This window comes from Chlorocebus sabaeus, chromosome 20 (genome assembly GCF_047675955.1).
Source record: "Chlorocebus sabaeus isolate Y175 chromosome 20, mChlSab1.0.hap1, whole genome shotgun sequence".
NCBI lineage: Eukaryota > Metazoa > Chordata > Mammalia > Primates > Cercopithecidae > Chlorocebus > Chlorocebus sabaeus.
Window position 1 is genome coordinate 64,134,895 of NC_132923.1, and position 14,664 is coordinate 64,149,558.

At 34.9% G+C, this 14,664-nt stretch overlaps 1 long non-coding RNA gene and 1 other non-coding gene across 2 annotated transcripts in view; both read left to right on the forward strand.

The window, feature by feature from the left end:
- Nucleotides 1–14,664, forward strand: part of LOC140709370 (uncharacterized) — a 68,018-nt gene that overhangs the window by 46,844 nt on the left and 6,510 nt on the right. The gene's annotated exons all lie outside the window — the stretch shown is intronic.
- LOC119626296 (U6 spliceosomal RNA) lies at nt 1,142–1,248 on the forward strand. Its single transcript, XR_005242487.1, has one exon. It is a non-coding gene; the product is annotated as a U6 spliceosomal RNA (small nuclear RNA).

A 14,664-nucleotide genomic window follows, 5' to 3' on the forward strand; every position in this document is an offset into this window, starting at 1 on the left:
AGGAAAAAAAAATCATGGATGAACTATTTATTCCCTCAAATGTCTAATGTTTGACCATTTAAATATGGTGCTAGCTCAAGGTTTTTCTCAGATGCCTCTTATTAGAGATGCCCGTTTTGTCTATTTTGCTGAGTATTTCTATTCTATGTATTGAAATGTGTTAAATGATTATTTTGCATTAATTGAAAAGTTTACAAGAAAAGTTGGTTTTGTTTCCATTTTTAAGGTGATGAATTGCATTCATGATTTGAGTAGGAATCAACCCACAGAATCATGATGTATACTTATTTATTTTTGCTGGTTACAACTCGTTAATATTTTGTGATAGGATTTATACATCTTTTCACCTTTGGGCTATTAGTCTGTAATTTGAGACATCTTTTGGCATCATGATTATCTCGGCTTTTTTAAAATCAGAAGAAAAGTGTTAGCTTCTCTATGATCTGAAAGTTTTTATTCAATTGATGTTCTTGCGTCTTAAAATGCTTAGTAGAATTCATTCATGAAATCAGCAGGATCTGTAGTCTTCTCTGTGTAAACATTTTAATAACATTTAATTCCTTTTTAATAGATTACACGTGTAGTTTTTTTTTTTTTTTGTCAGTTCCACTAATTTGTATTTTCCATAGAATCACCTTTGTATAATTGTCAAACCTATTGGCATCGGGTTGGTTATATTTCTTTATCATTTTTTATGTCCGTAGGAACTTTAGTGATATTCTATTTTTTATTCTAGTTATTGGTAGTTTGTGTCTTCTCTTTTTTGTCTTAATCTTGCTGATGATAAGATTGGTCAGCATTATTAATTTTTTTACATAATCAACTGTAGGCTTTGTTATTCTCTCTATTTTTTCTATTTTGTTAATTTCTGATCTTATCCTCAATGTATGCATTCTTCTACTTAATTTGTATTTAATTTGCCCTTTTTTTCTTAGCTTCTCAAATGGAAGTATAGATTACTAATTTTCAACCTTTTTATTTTTAAATTATATAGATTTGAACTTATGAATTTCTTTTTAAACACTGCTTTAGATACATCACACAAATTTTGATGCTTTGTTTTACCATTTTTAGAAATGTTTTCTAATTTCCCTTGTGAATTCTTATTTGACCCAAGAGTTACTTAGAAGTATGCTGTTTACTGCTCACTTGGGCAGCATATATACTAAAACTGCAATGATACAGAGATCATTAGCATGACCCCTGTGAAATGATGGCATGCACATTCATGAAGCATTTCAAATTTTTCACAATAAAATCGTATAGGAGCTTAAGGATGAAAGAGCCAGTATAAAAAAGAACCTAATAGATCTGACAGAGCTGAATAACACAATGCAAGAATTTCACAATGTAATCACAAGTATTAACAGTAGAATAGATCAAGCAAAGGAAATAATCTCAGAACATGAATAATGGCACTCTGAAATAAGACAGTCAAACAAAAATAAAGGAAACTAATCATCATGAATGAATAAAACCTCTGAAAAATATGGGATTATGTAAAGAGGCCAAATCTATGTGAATCATTGGCATCACTGAAAGGGAGGGGAAGAAAGCAAACAACTTGGAGAACATATTTCAATGTTTTGTCTATGATATCAGATATCAATATAGGATATCCAGGGTATAGGAAACATTGTCCATGAAAATTTCTCAAACCTTGCTAGAGAAGCCAACAGTCAAATTCAAGAAATACAGAGAAAACCTACAGGATTCTACACAAGAAGACTCTTTGTAAGACATATAATTATCAGATATTCCAAAGTCAAAATGAAAGAAACAATGTGAAAGGCAGCTAAAGAGAAAGGGTAGGCCACCTACAAGGGGAAGTCCATCAGGCTAATAGTGGACCTCTCAGCGGAAACCCAAGAAGTCAGAAAAGATTGAGGACCTATATTCAACATTCTTAAAGAAAAAAATCTTCAACATATAATTTCATATCCAGCCAAACTAAGATTTCTAAGTGAAGGGGAAATAAAATTCTTTTCAGATCAGCAGATGTTGAGAGAGTTTGTTATGATCAGACCTGCCTTACAAGAGATCTTGAAAGAAGCAGTAAATATAGAAAGATCACTGCCAGCTAATACAAAAACACACTTAATTATACATACCAGTGATACTATAATGCAACTGTGCAAACAGGCTAGCATAATAACTTAAAAGGCACAGAGTGGCAAGCTAGATGAAAAATCAAGAACTTTTGTTATGGTGTCTTCAAGGGACCCATCTCACATGTAATGACACCCAGAGGCTTAGAATAAAAGGATAGAGGAAAATCTACCAAGCAAATGGGAAATAGAAAAACGCAGGGGTTGCAATCCTAATGTCAGACAAAACAAAGGTTAAACCAACAAAGATCAAAAAAAGACAAAGAAGGGCATTACATAATGTTAAAAGGTTCAGTTCCACAAGAAGACCTAACTATCCTAAATATGTATGTACCCAACACAGTAACACCCAGATTCATAAAACAAGTTCTTAGATAACCTGCAAAGAGACATAGACTGTCACACAATAATAGTGCAAGACTCCAACACTCCACTGACAGTACTAGACAGATAATAGGTGCAGAAAATAAAGATATTTAGGAACTGAAGTCAACCTTGGAGCAAATGGATCTGGCAGGCCTCTGCAGAACTTTCCACTGAAAACCAACAGACTATACATTCTTCTTATTGCTACATGGCACATGCTCTAAAATTGGTCACATAATTGGACATAAAACAATCCTCAGCAAATGCAAAAAAAAAATAAAAAAACCTGAAACTATACCAAACACACTCTCAAACCACAGTACGATAAAAATAGAAGTCAATCAAAACTAATGAATTACATGGAAATTAAATAACATACTCCTGAATGACTTTTGGGTAAATAATGACATTAAAGAAGAAATCAAGAGGTTCTTTGTAAATAATGAGAACAAAGATACAGCATATTAGAATCTCTGTGACACAGAGCTAAGGTAGCGTCAAGAGGAAAATTCATAGCATTAAATACCTGCTTCATAAACTTAGAAAGATCTCAAATTAACAACCTAACATCACAACTGAAAGAATTAGAGAAGAACAAATCAAATCCAAAGCTAACAGAAGACAAAAAATAACCCAAATCAGAGCTGAACTGAAGTAAATTCAGACACAAAAAAACCATTCAAAAGATAAACAAATATAGGAGTTGGGTTTCTTTTTGGAAAAAAAAATAATAAAATAGGCTACTAAGCAGATTAATGAGGAAGAATAGAGAGAAAATCCAAATAAACACAATTACGAATGTTGAAGGGGATGTTACCACTGACCTTCCAGAAGTACAAACAACCATCAGAAACCAAAAAAAAAAAAAAAAAAACACCCAGGACCTGACAGCTTCACAGGCAAATTCTACCAGATGTACAAAGAAGAGCCACTACCATTCTTATGGACAGTATTCCAAAAAAATTGAGGAGAGATTCCTCCCCAGCATTATCCTGATACCAAAACCTGGCAGAGATATAGGAAGAAAAGAAAATTTCACACCAACATCCGTGAAGAACATGGATTCAAAAAATCCTCAGCAAACTACTTGGTAGGTGAATCCAGCAGCACATAAAAAATTAAGCTACCACAATTAAGTAGGCTTCATCTCCAGGATGCAAGGTTGATTTAAAATATGCAAATCAATAAATGTGATCCATCGCATAAACAAAACTAAAGACAAAAACCACACGATTCTCTCAATAAATGCAGAAAAACCTTTTGATCAAATTTAACACTGCTTCATGTTAAAAACTCTTAATAAACTAGGTATTGAAGGAACATACCTCAAAATAATAAGAGCCATCTATCACAAACCCACAGCCAACATCATACTGAATGGGCAAAAGCTGAATGCATTCACCTTGAAAACAGGCATAAGACAAGGATGCCCTCTCTCACCACTTCTATTCAACACAGTATTGGAAGTCCTAGCCAGAGCAATCAGGCAATAAAAAAAATAAAGGCATCCAAACAGAAAGGGAAGAAGTCAAACTCTCTGTTTGCAGACATGATTCTGTATCTAGAAAACCCCATAGTCTTAACCTCAAAAGCTCCTTCAGCTGATAAAAGTCTTCAGCAAAGTTTCAGGATACAAAAATCAATGTATGAAAATCATTAGCATTTGTATACACCACCAACAGCCAAGCTGAGAGCCAAATTAGTAACACAATCCCATTACAATTGCCACAAAAAGAATAAAATAAGAATACAGATAACCAGGGACGTGAAAGATCTCTACAGTGAGAATTACAAAACACTGCTCAAAGAAATTAGAGAAGACACAAGCAAATGGAAAAACATCCCATGCTCATGGATAGAATCAATATCATTAAAATGGCCATATTGACTAAAGCAATTTACAGATTCAATATGACTGTATTAAACTACCAATGATATTCTTCACAAAACTAAATAAAATAAAATAAAATAATAAAAAAATTAAATAAAATAATTTAAAATCCACATGAAACCACAAAAGAGCCAGAATAGCCAAAGCAATCCTAATCAAAAAGTACAAACCTGGAGGCATCATGCTACCTGACTTCACACTATACTACAGAGATACAGTAACCAATACAGCATAGTACTGGTACAAAAACAGACACCTAGGCCAATGGAACAGAATAGAGAGTGCAGAAATAGGGCCATGCATCTATGACCATCTGATCTTTGACATGACTGAGAAAAACAAGCAATGGGGAGAAGACTCCCAATTCAATAAATGGTGTTGGGATAATTGGCTAGCCATATGCTGAAGACTGAAGTTGGACCTGTTCCTTACACCATATACAAAAATCAAGTCACGATGGAGTAAAGACTCAAATGTAAAACCCAAAACTATAAAATCCTGAAAGACAACCAAGGTAATACCTTCCTGGACATAGCAACAGGCAAAGAGTTTATGACAAAAAATACCAAAAGCAATCACAACAAAAGCAAAAAATTGACAAATGAGATCTAATTAAACTTCTAATTAGAGCTTTTGCACAGCAAAAGGAACTATCAACAGAATAAACAGATAGCCTACAGAATGGGACAAAATTTTTGCAAATACCTAACAAAGGTCTAACATCCAACATCTAAAAGGAACCAAAACAAATTTACAAGAGGAAAAAAAAAAAAAAGAAAACATTAAAAAGTGAGCAAAGTACATGAACAGACACTTCTCAAAAGAAGACATACATGCAGCCAACAAGCATACGGAAAAAAAAAACTCAATATCACTGATGATTAGAGAAATGCAAGTCAAAACCACAATAATATACCACCTCACACCAATCAGAATGGCTATTACTAAAAAATTGAAAAAATAACAGATACCTGAAAGATTGTGGAGAAACGGGAACACTTTCACTCTCATTGTTGGTGACAGTGTAAAGTAGTTCAGTCATTGTAGAAAGCAGTATGATTATTCCTTAAAGACCTAAAGGCAGAACTACCATTTGATCCAGCAATCCCATTACTGGGTATATACTCAGAAGAATATAAATAATTCTACCATAAACACACACACACACGGGAATGTTCACTGCAGCATCAGTAACAATAGCAAGACATGGAATCAACTTAAATCCCTATCAATGGTAGAATGAATGAAGAAAATGTAGTACATGTTCACTATGAAATGCTATGCAGTTATAAAAAAAGATCATGTCTTTTGTGGAAACATGGATGGAGGTGGAGGCTATTATTCTTAGCAAACTAATACAGAAATTGAAAACTAAATACCACATGTTCTCTCTTATAAGTGGATGCTAAAGGATGAGAACTCGTTAACACAAAGAAGGAAATAACAGACACTGGGATCTACTTGGGAGGAGGAAGTGGAGCAGAAAAAAATAACTATTTGATACTAGGCTTAATACCTGGGGTGATCAAATAATCTCTGTACAACAAACCCCCATGACATAAGTTTACCTATATAACAAACCTTCACATGTACCCCCAAACCTAAATAAAATTTGTACAAAAAACAAAAAAGATGTACTTTTTAAATTTTCCAAATAATTGGGGATTTTCTAGATATCTTAATTACTTGATTTTTAATTAATTCCATGGTGCTCAAAACATATTCTATAACTACTTTTTCTTTTTGTAATAGTTATTCCAAATAAGGTGAGGTGGTAACTCACTGTGGTTTTGATTTGCATTTCCACAATATAAGGGATGTTGAGTATTTTTCATGTACATGTTAGCCATTTGTATGTCAACTTTTGATAAATGTCTAATCGTATATTTTTCTCATTTTTAAATCAAATATCTGTTGTTTGGCTATTGAGATTTTAGAGTGCCTTACATGTTCTGAATATTAACTCATTGTCAGATTTAGTTTGTGCATATTTTCTTCCATTTTGTAGGTAGTCTCTTCACTCTGTTGATTGTTTTCTTTCTCTGCAGAAGCTTTTTAGTTTGATGTAATCTCATTCATCTATTTTTACTTTAATTGTCTGTGTTTTTGAGGTCTTATTCAAAAAATCTTTGCCCAAACCAATGTCATAAAGCATTCACCATACATTTTCTTCTAATAGTTTTATTATTTTGGGTCTTACATTTAAGTCTTTAATCCATTGAAATGCGATGAAGATGTGAAGAAAGGAGAAATCTTATATATTGCTGGCAGGAATGTAAATTAGTACAGTCATTATGGATAACAGTAGGGAAGTTCCTTTAAAAAGTAGAATAACATGGGACTACCATATGATCCAACAATACTACTACTGGGTATATATTAACGAAAATAAAATCAATATGCCAAAGAAATATCTGCACTCCCAGGTTTACTGCAGCACTATTCACAACAGCTCAGACATGGAATCAACACCTAAGTGTTCATCAATAGATGACTGGATTTTTAAAATGTGGCACATATACACAATGGAATACAATTCAACCATAAAAAGAAATGAAAACCTGTCATTTGTGACAACATGGATGAAACTTATAGACAATGTTAAGTGAATTAAGCCAAGCACACAAGGACAAATACTGCATGATCTCACTTCTACTGGAAATTTTTTAAAAATTGATTTTTAGAAGTAGAGTAGAATAGTAATTGCCAGAGGTGGAGGAGGGGAGGGAGGAAGAAGTGTTAAAGGGACAGGTTAGTCAACAGGCATACAGTTATAGTAAGATAGGAGAAATAAGTTCGTGTTTTATTGCACAGCAGGATGACTACAGTTAACAATAATGTATTGTATATTTCCAAATGGCTGAAAGTGAGGATTTGGCATGTCCTCACCACAAAGAAAGGACATGTGTTTCAGGTGATAAATATGCTAACTTCCCTGATTTATTACAACAGGTATCAAAGCATCACACTGTACCCCATAAATATATACAATTATCATGTCAATTTAAAACAAAACTTTAAGCATTTATTTTGAAATATATTGAGACTCACTGAGTGTTATATATTGAGGCTAAACATAAACTGTCTCAGTTTTCATTTTATCTAAGACAATACATATAAAAAACGTACTTTTTTTTATTATTATACTTTAAGTTCTAGGGTACATGTGCATAACGTGCAGGTTTGTTACATATGTATACTTGTGCCATGTTGGTGCGCTGCACCCATCAACTCATCAGCACCCATCAACTCATCATTTACATCAGGTATAACTCCCAATGCAATCTCTCCCCCCTCCCCCCTCCCCATAATAGGCCCCGGTGTGTGATGTTCCCCTTCCCGAGTCCAAGTGATCTCATTGTTCACTTCCCACCTGTGAGTGAGAACATGTGGTGTTTGGTTTTCTGTTCTTGCAATAGTGTGCTGAGAATGATGGTTTCCAGCTGCATCTATGTCCCTACAAAAGACACAAACTCATCCTTTTTTATGGCTGCATAGTATTCTATGGTGTATATGTGCCACATTTTCTTAATCCAGTCTGTCACTGATGGACATTTGGGTTGATTCCAAGTCTTTGCTATTGTGAATAGTGCTGCAATGAACATATGTGTGCATGTGTCTTTATAGCAGCATGATTTATAATCCTTTGGGTATATACCCAGTAATGGGATGGCTGGGTCAAATGGTATTTCTACTTCTAAACCCTTGAGGAATCGCCATACTGTTTTCCATAATGGTTGAACTAGTTTACAATCCCACCAACAGTGTAAAGGTGTTCCTATTTCTCCACATCCTCTCCAGCACCTGTTGTTTCCTGACTTTTTAATGATTACCATTCTAACTGGTGTGAGATGGTATCTCATTGTGGTTTTGATTTGCATTTCTCTGATGGCCAGTGATGATGAGCATTTTTTCATGTGTCTGTTGGCTGTATGCATGTCTTCTTTTGAGAAATGTCTATTCAGATCCTTTGCCCACTTTTTGGCCAGGCCAGGTGGCGGGCGCCTGTAGTCCCAGCTACTCCGGAGGCTGAGGCAGGAGAATGGCATAAACCCAGGAGGCGGAGCTTGCAGTGAGCTGAGATCTGGCCACTGCACTCCAGCCCGGGCTACAGAGCAAGACTCCGTCTAAAAAAAAAAAAAAAATAGAAACTACATTAGTTTGATTCTTGGATTACAAAGTACACCTGTATTCCAAGTGGCTTAAACAGTAAAGGGGAATCACTGGCTCATGTAACTTGAAGGTCCAACGGTTCAGTAATGTCATCAAGAACTCAATTTCTTTCAGATTCTCTGTTGTGCCATAAAAAAATCTGGCTTCACTCTACCTCTGGCTTCCCTGTAAGTCCTAATGTGGCTGCCAGCAGTTGGGCAACATGGTACATTCCCATCCAACAGCACAGAGGACATCAAATAAATATCTGACTTTCCTACTACTTGAAACACTGTGAACAGGTCCCTGTGTTCAGGGGAGTGTCATGTTATAACTGGTCGAAACTTGAGCTACGTGAAATATTGTGGAAAGAGGGATGGGATAGCCGTGATTGATTTAAACAACAGGGAGCCTACTTATTGTGACAGAAGTGAAACTAATATCACCCTAATCAAAGCAGATACAGATGGGAAAGAATAGAATGAGTGCTGAGAAGATGACAAAAATAAAGAAATAGAATTCACCAGTGCCAGGATGTCTTCATTCAGTCTATTCATATCTAGAAAGCAGACTCAATAGACTCCAGCTTTCATCCTCACAAGTGGAAGAGAGGTTGAAGATCACTAGCATTTGAGTCCTCCTTGGAATGAATGGGCTCTACCCCTGTTGTGGAGCTGTCAGTAATGATGGTATAGGATTGAGCTATATTAGTACAGAGTAGAGATAAAGTAAAACAGAATATTTTAGAGATGCTAGAAGTTCTGATTATGACCACAGAACAGAAAAACAGGTTTCAACAGGTGAATTTTCAAAGCAGTTTGGAAAAGAAGGAAACCTCCTTTAATCACTGGGTATCTCTGATTGCTTTTGAAGAGCCCCCATTTTAAAAACATTAATATTCATCCAAGTATATGAGAGCACCATTGTTAAGTTGTAGCTTAGGATTTTTCTTTTGGAGATAGAAGTATATCTTGCAAGTGTGATTACAGTTGGCTGCAAAATTTGCTTAAGCACAAAGAGTATGAACATATCAATAATATTTTGTAACAATAAAAAGAAAAACAGCAATGGTAAATGCTCACATTTAATCGAGTATTGCTGTGTAGTAGCAAGGAAATTTACATGTGTTTACATATTTGATCCCCATAATTCTGTGAAGCAACTGAGATAGACAGAACTTAAATACCTTACTTAGACTCCAGGTCAGCATGCAAAAAGCATAGCTGAGAGATGCTTGCAGGCACTCTGACTTTTGCATTCATCCTCATAAGTATTGATCTCCATCTAGGAAGTCATATAAGATATTTTTCATTAGCTGTTACAAAATGTATATGTAAACTGATGAGATTTGACTGAAAATATGATTCTACATTCATCATCTTTTTTGATCCTTCCTGTAGCCCTGAAAACTTAGATTTTGTAGGATTGGCACAAAATATTGGAGGCTGAACACAGTTAATTAACACAGATCACATGTACAGGGGTTCTGGAAAAGATCCGTATATTGAGTTTATTTCACAGGAATCTAGGTGCCAAGCTATAATAGCATAATTATATACCGTCTTCAGAGATATCTCCCCAAATTTACAAATGAGTTGTACATTTACTGAAACCAAAAGAATGGGAAGAAAATGTAAAATAAGCTAGAACAGGGTGGGAGTAGAATAAGAAGCAAGTTCAGGAAGCTGAAAAAAGATATTAAAATAATCACCAAAAGAAGGATATAGGCTTGAATAAGATATAGAGCTGAGTACAGAGTCAGAAGAAGAGAAAGAACCATGGGAAAGAGCATAAAATGTTAGGTCAAACTTGCATGTGGATAGACATTCTTGAAGTACTAAAAAGAAAGGAAGGCTGACCTTTGCGACTTTAATTGTTCTATGTATTCATAATGGAACATCCATTTAAGAATACAGATAATAAGTAGGCGACTTCAAAAACTCAAAACAATAGTTATCTTTTCTATGGATTTTTCCAAACCAACAATATGTAAGTACCAATTTATTCTTTGCTTCCTTTACTTTATTTACCTCCCACCCATTAAGTTTCCAGTTCTGCACTGATGTTCTGTTATTGCTTACTCTTTCAATCAAAAACTCCTGGGTGTTTAGAGTGTATTCAGTTCTATGCTTAGACTCTGGTTCTAGAGATGACAAAAATACAATTCCCCCCCTATTTAAGCTAACAGTCCTTTAAAGGAGACAAGTATGTTAATCATGAGATCACAATTTAATGAGTGCCATGAATGTAACACAGGAACGGATTCCTGATGTACTGACTGGAAACATTTGATAAATAAGTATTTAAAATTAACATGAGATGAGATTAAAAAGAGCATCTGCTCAGAAATCAGGAATCCATAAAAAAAGAAAGAAAGAAAGAAAAAGATTGGCAAAAAAGGAACCCAGCAAAGCAGAGCAGTCTCAAGAATAACTGAATGCAGACATAAACAACCAGAGGGCCTGAACCAGTTTTCTTATCATTGCCACAAAAAGAGAATAATAACAATAAAGACAAATGGCAGGGTCACCAACTCAGATATGAAAATTGCCAATAAAAACCAATACATCAGACATATTAGAAAAGAAACTTTGCTTTGAGAATGAATCATAGACCCTTGTGATCACTGAAGCTTGTAATATAGCTCTAGAATATTTCAGCTACTTATTATTCCATCCTATCAGATTTAGAAAAACGACAGGCTGAATGCTCAGTCTGTCTAAGCTATTTCAGAAATTAATTCCAAATATTAAACCAAATAGAACTGCTGCAAAATATAAGGAGCATACAAGTTTGCTAAGCCTGAATGGTGATAATAAAACTTGCATGGGTGCTACAGTGTTCTAATCAATGTCTAATTGACTTACTAATTAAAAAAATTCTGTCATGTAATTTTTCTATAGCTCAAAAGCCTACTAAAATCTGTGAATTTATTTTTGAGCTAGAGTTTATAGTCAGACATTTGTTATAGGTCAAAAAGTTCAACAGCTACTTTAAAAATACATTTATATTTTAGATAGGTTCTCATTGACTGGTAGTCAGCCAACTGCCAAATTTTTAGGTATTATTTTTCTAAAATAAGTCCATATTAATTCTCAACTGACATAGCACAGCTACTTGACCAACATAGTAGACATCAAAATAATGAAGGATATGGATACTTTATCAAGTAAATTAAAGAAAAATACTAAGCCTTATTGTATCTTGAATAGGTGATAAGCAATGTTATTCTGAGATTTAAAAGATTGTATAGATATACATGCACATGCATGTATGTATAAATAAATATATACTCACACAATTTTTTTCTTGGAAAGCAGGACTTCTCCAAGTGTAAACCCAGTATATTGAAGCAAATCATATAAATCAGCCAATTTTCTTGATTTTATAAGGAAACATATTTAAATCATACCAAATGCATGGGAATTTATCTTATTTTATAATAACATATATCTAAAATGTCTTCTCTTTAGTTACTTCCATTTTACAACACACACACACACACACACACACACACAGACATCCTTGATATTTGCCTATGTACACTAAGTAAAATAGTATCCCTATTTGCCGAGTAGTAGTAAACAGAATAATTGATTGCTAAGATGGAGCCCTCTATTGCCCACAAGAAACCTTCTCCATGAGCTTAACATGATCCCACACACCTGCTACCCTTATTTAATCTAGAAATAGACACCTCACTGAATCTGAGTCACAATTTCTCCCAATGAATGCAGATTTGAGAGTAAGAAATATTATGTTGAGTCATAGCCAAATTGCTTTAATGGCTTTTCTCTTGAGTGAAAGTTAAACCTCTATAGAAACCCTGAAAGATGCTGTGTGACTTGATTTTCCAACTCCTTTTTGTATTATAGTGATAGGTTTTAAGCAAGTATCTTTCTAATAAATTCCCTTTTTCTCTTTATGTTACCAAAACATTGTAACGAAATACATTCAAATCAAACAGTTGGGTTTCTGGTTTGTTCCATTATTTTGCTCTATGCACACACCACCTACCTTATTCTTACTAAAGTTCCACCTGTTATTAAACAAAAATCAAATGATTTATCCTTCCTGCACGTAAGGAGGATGGCACATCTCTGTCCTCCAACCCTACAAAAAGTTTCTTCTCTGGGCTAAATAATGATAATTTCTTTTAAAAAATTAATGATTTATTTACCCCCAAGTTTTCTTTACTATTTACTTTATAAGTTCCATTTTAGTTCAGTCTTGCTTGTCTGTCAATACCAAGAGTTTTAGATGTCTAATATGAGAAAGAAGAAAAAGAGAGAAAGAGAAAGAAAGAAAGAAAGAAAGAAAGAGAGAGAGAGAGAGATAGAAAGAGAAAGAAAGAAAAAAAGAAAGAAAGAAAGAAGAAAGAAAGAAAGAAAGAAAGAAAGAAAGAAAGAAAGAAAGAAAGAAAGAAAGAAAGAAAGAAAGAAAGAAAGAAAGAAAGAAAGAAAGAAGGAAAAAAAGAAAGGAGGGAGGGAGGGAAGGAAGGAAGGAAGGAAGGAAGGAAGGAAGGAAGGAAGGAAGGAAGGAAGGAAGGAAGGAAGGAAGGAAAACGGAGGGTGGGAGGGAGGGAGGAAGGAAGGAAGGAAGGAAGGAAGGAAGGAAGGAAGGAAGGAAGGAAGGAAGGAAGGAAGGAAGGAAGAAAATATCCACTGTTGCATATAGTGTATGTCACTATATCAAATCCCAGTACATCCAAGAGGCATAGCAAATTGTCAAAGGGCTTTCATGAATTCTGTGACATCTCCTACGAGCAAATTTTCCTTTTATTAATTGACTTCAAAAGAACAGCCATTGATAGTTATTAAATATAAAACAAAAAAGCAAATTTAGCTTCCCCAGAAAAGATAACTTATGAGGAAGTATGTAATTGTAATTGTTGTATTTGGCTGCTTCGATTCCCCTGCAGGACAGAAGAACTTGTGCTCCCATCTGCGAGGAGTGCTCCTGGAAGATAATGCTCAACTATATGTTTCAGGAAACCTCAGAAAATTGCCCTTAGTGAAGAGCCCTGCATTGCTCAAGGTCACATCTCCTTCCTGAAGAAACCTACATCCAATGCCTGGTTAATATAAAAGTTTGGACACCCAGCCTCCTCCCAACAACAAAAGGCCACTGAAGGGCCATCTATCTATTAATGGCTCCAGGGCTCTCATATAATTGTTTGCAAACTTGTTGAGACTGCATGCCTGCAAGAGCTTCTCTCACCTCCCAGTCCTATCTCTATCTCTTTCTTCTGTAGGTGCTGACTCTGACTGTACTTCCTAATAAACTCCTAGCATTTTAATCTCTTTCTCAGAATCGGCTTCCACAGAATCCAACCTGCAACAGATACCTAGAAGAACAAGATTAATTGAGAAAAGCATAGTCAGGCACCGACGACTCATGACTGTAATCCCCACACTTTGGGAGGCCAAGGCAGGAAGATCACCAGAAGTCAGGAGTTCCAGACCAGCCTGGTCAACATGGTAAAATCCCATCTCCACTAAGAATACAAAAAATCAGCCGGGTGTGGTGGCACATACCTATAATCCCAGCTACTTGTGAGGCTGAGGCAGGAGAATTGCTTGAACTTGGGAGGCAGAGGTTGCAGTGAGCCAAGAAAAGCATATATATATATTTAAGTAAATAAAAATGTAATAATACCCAAATAGTAGCTACTTGATTCTACTAGCTCTTCAATTTATGATGTGCATCATACTAAATATTTTTCCTGTTAACACTAAATGCTTTACATGCTAATACTAAACACCTTAATTGCATTACTTCTGAGCTTTTTGTATGTGCATTATACTGCACGGTTTACTTGCATTATCTTACTTAACCTACATAGCAACCTTATACATAGGCATCATTATTTATCAGTTTTACAGATGAAGACAATTAATGCTTAGGAAGTTTAAACAACTTGTTCAAGATCAAATAGCCAGTAAGTGGCAGAATCAAGAGCAAAACCAATTAAGTTTAATTGCAAACCCACTTATTTCACCACTTCCATAGGTACTATCCCAGATCTCAAATCAGAAGCAAAATCTACAATTCTGCTTTTTTCTTTTTTTTTTCTAGGAAAGCAGGCTTTCTCCTGTTGCAAGCTCAGAATCTATAATTCTGCTTCTGACTTGAGGAATGAACCTA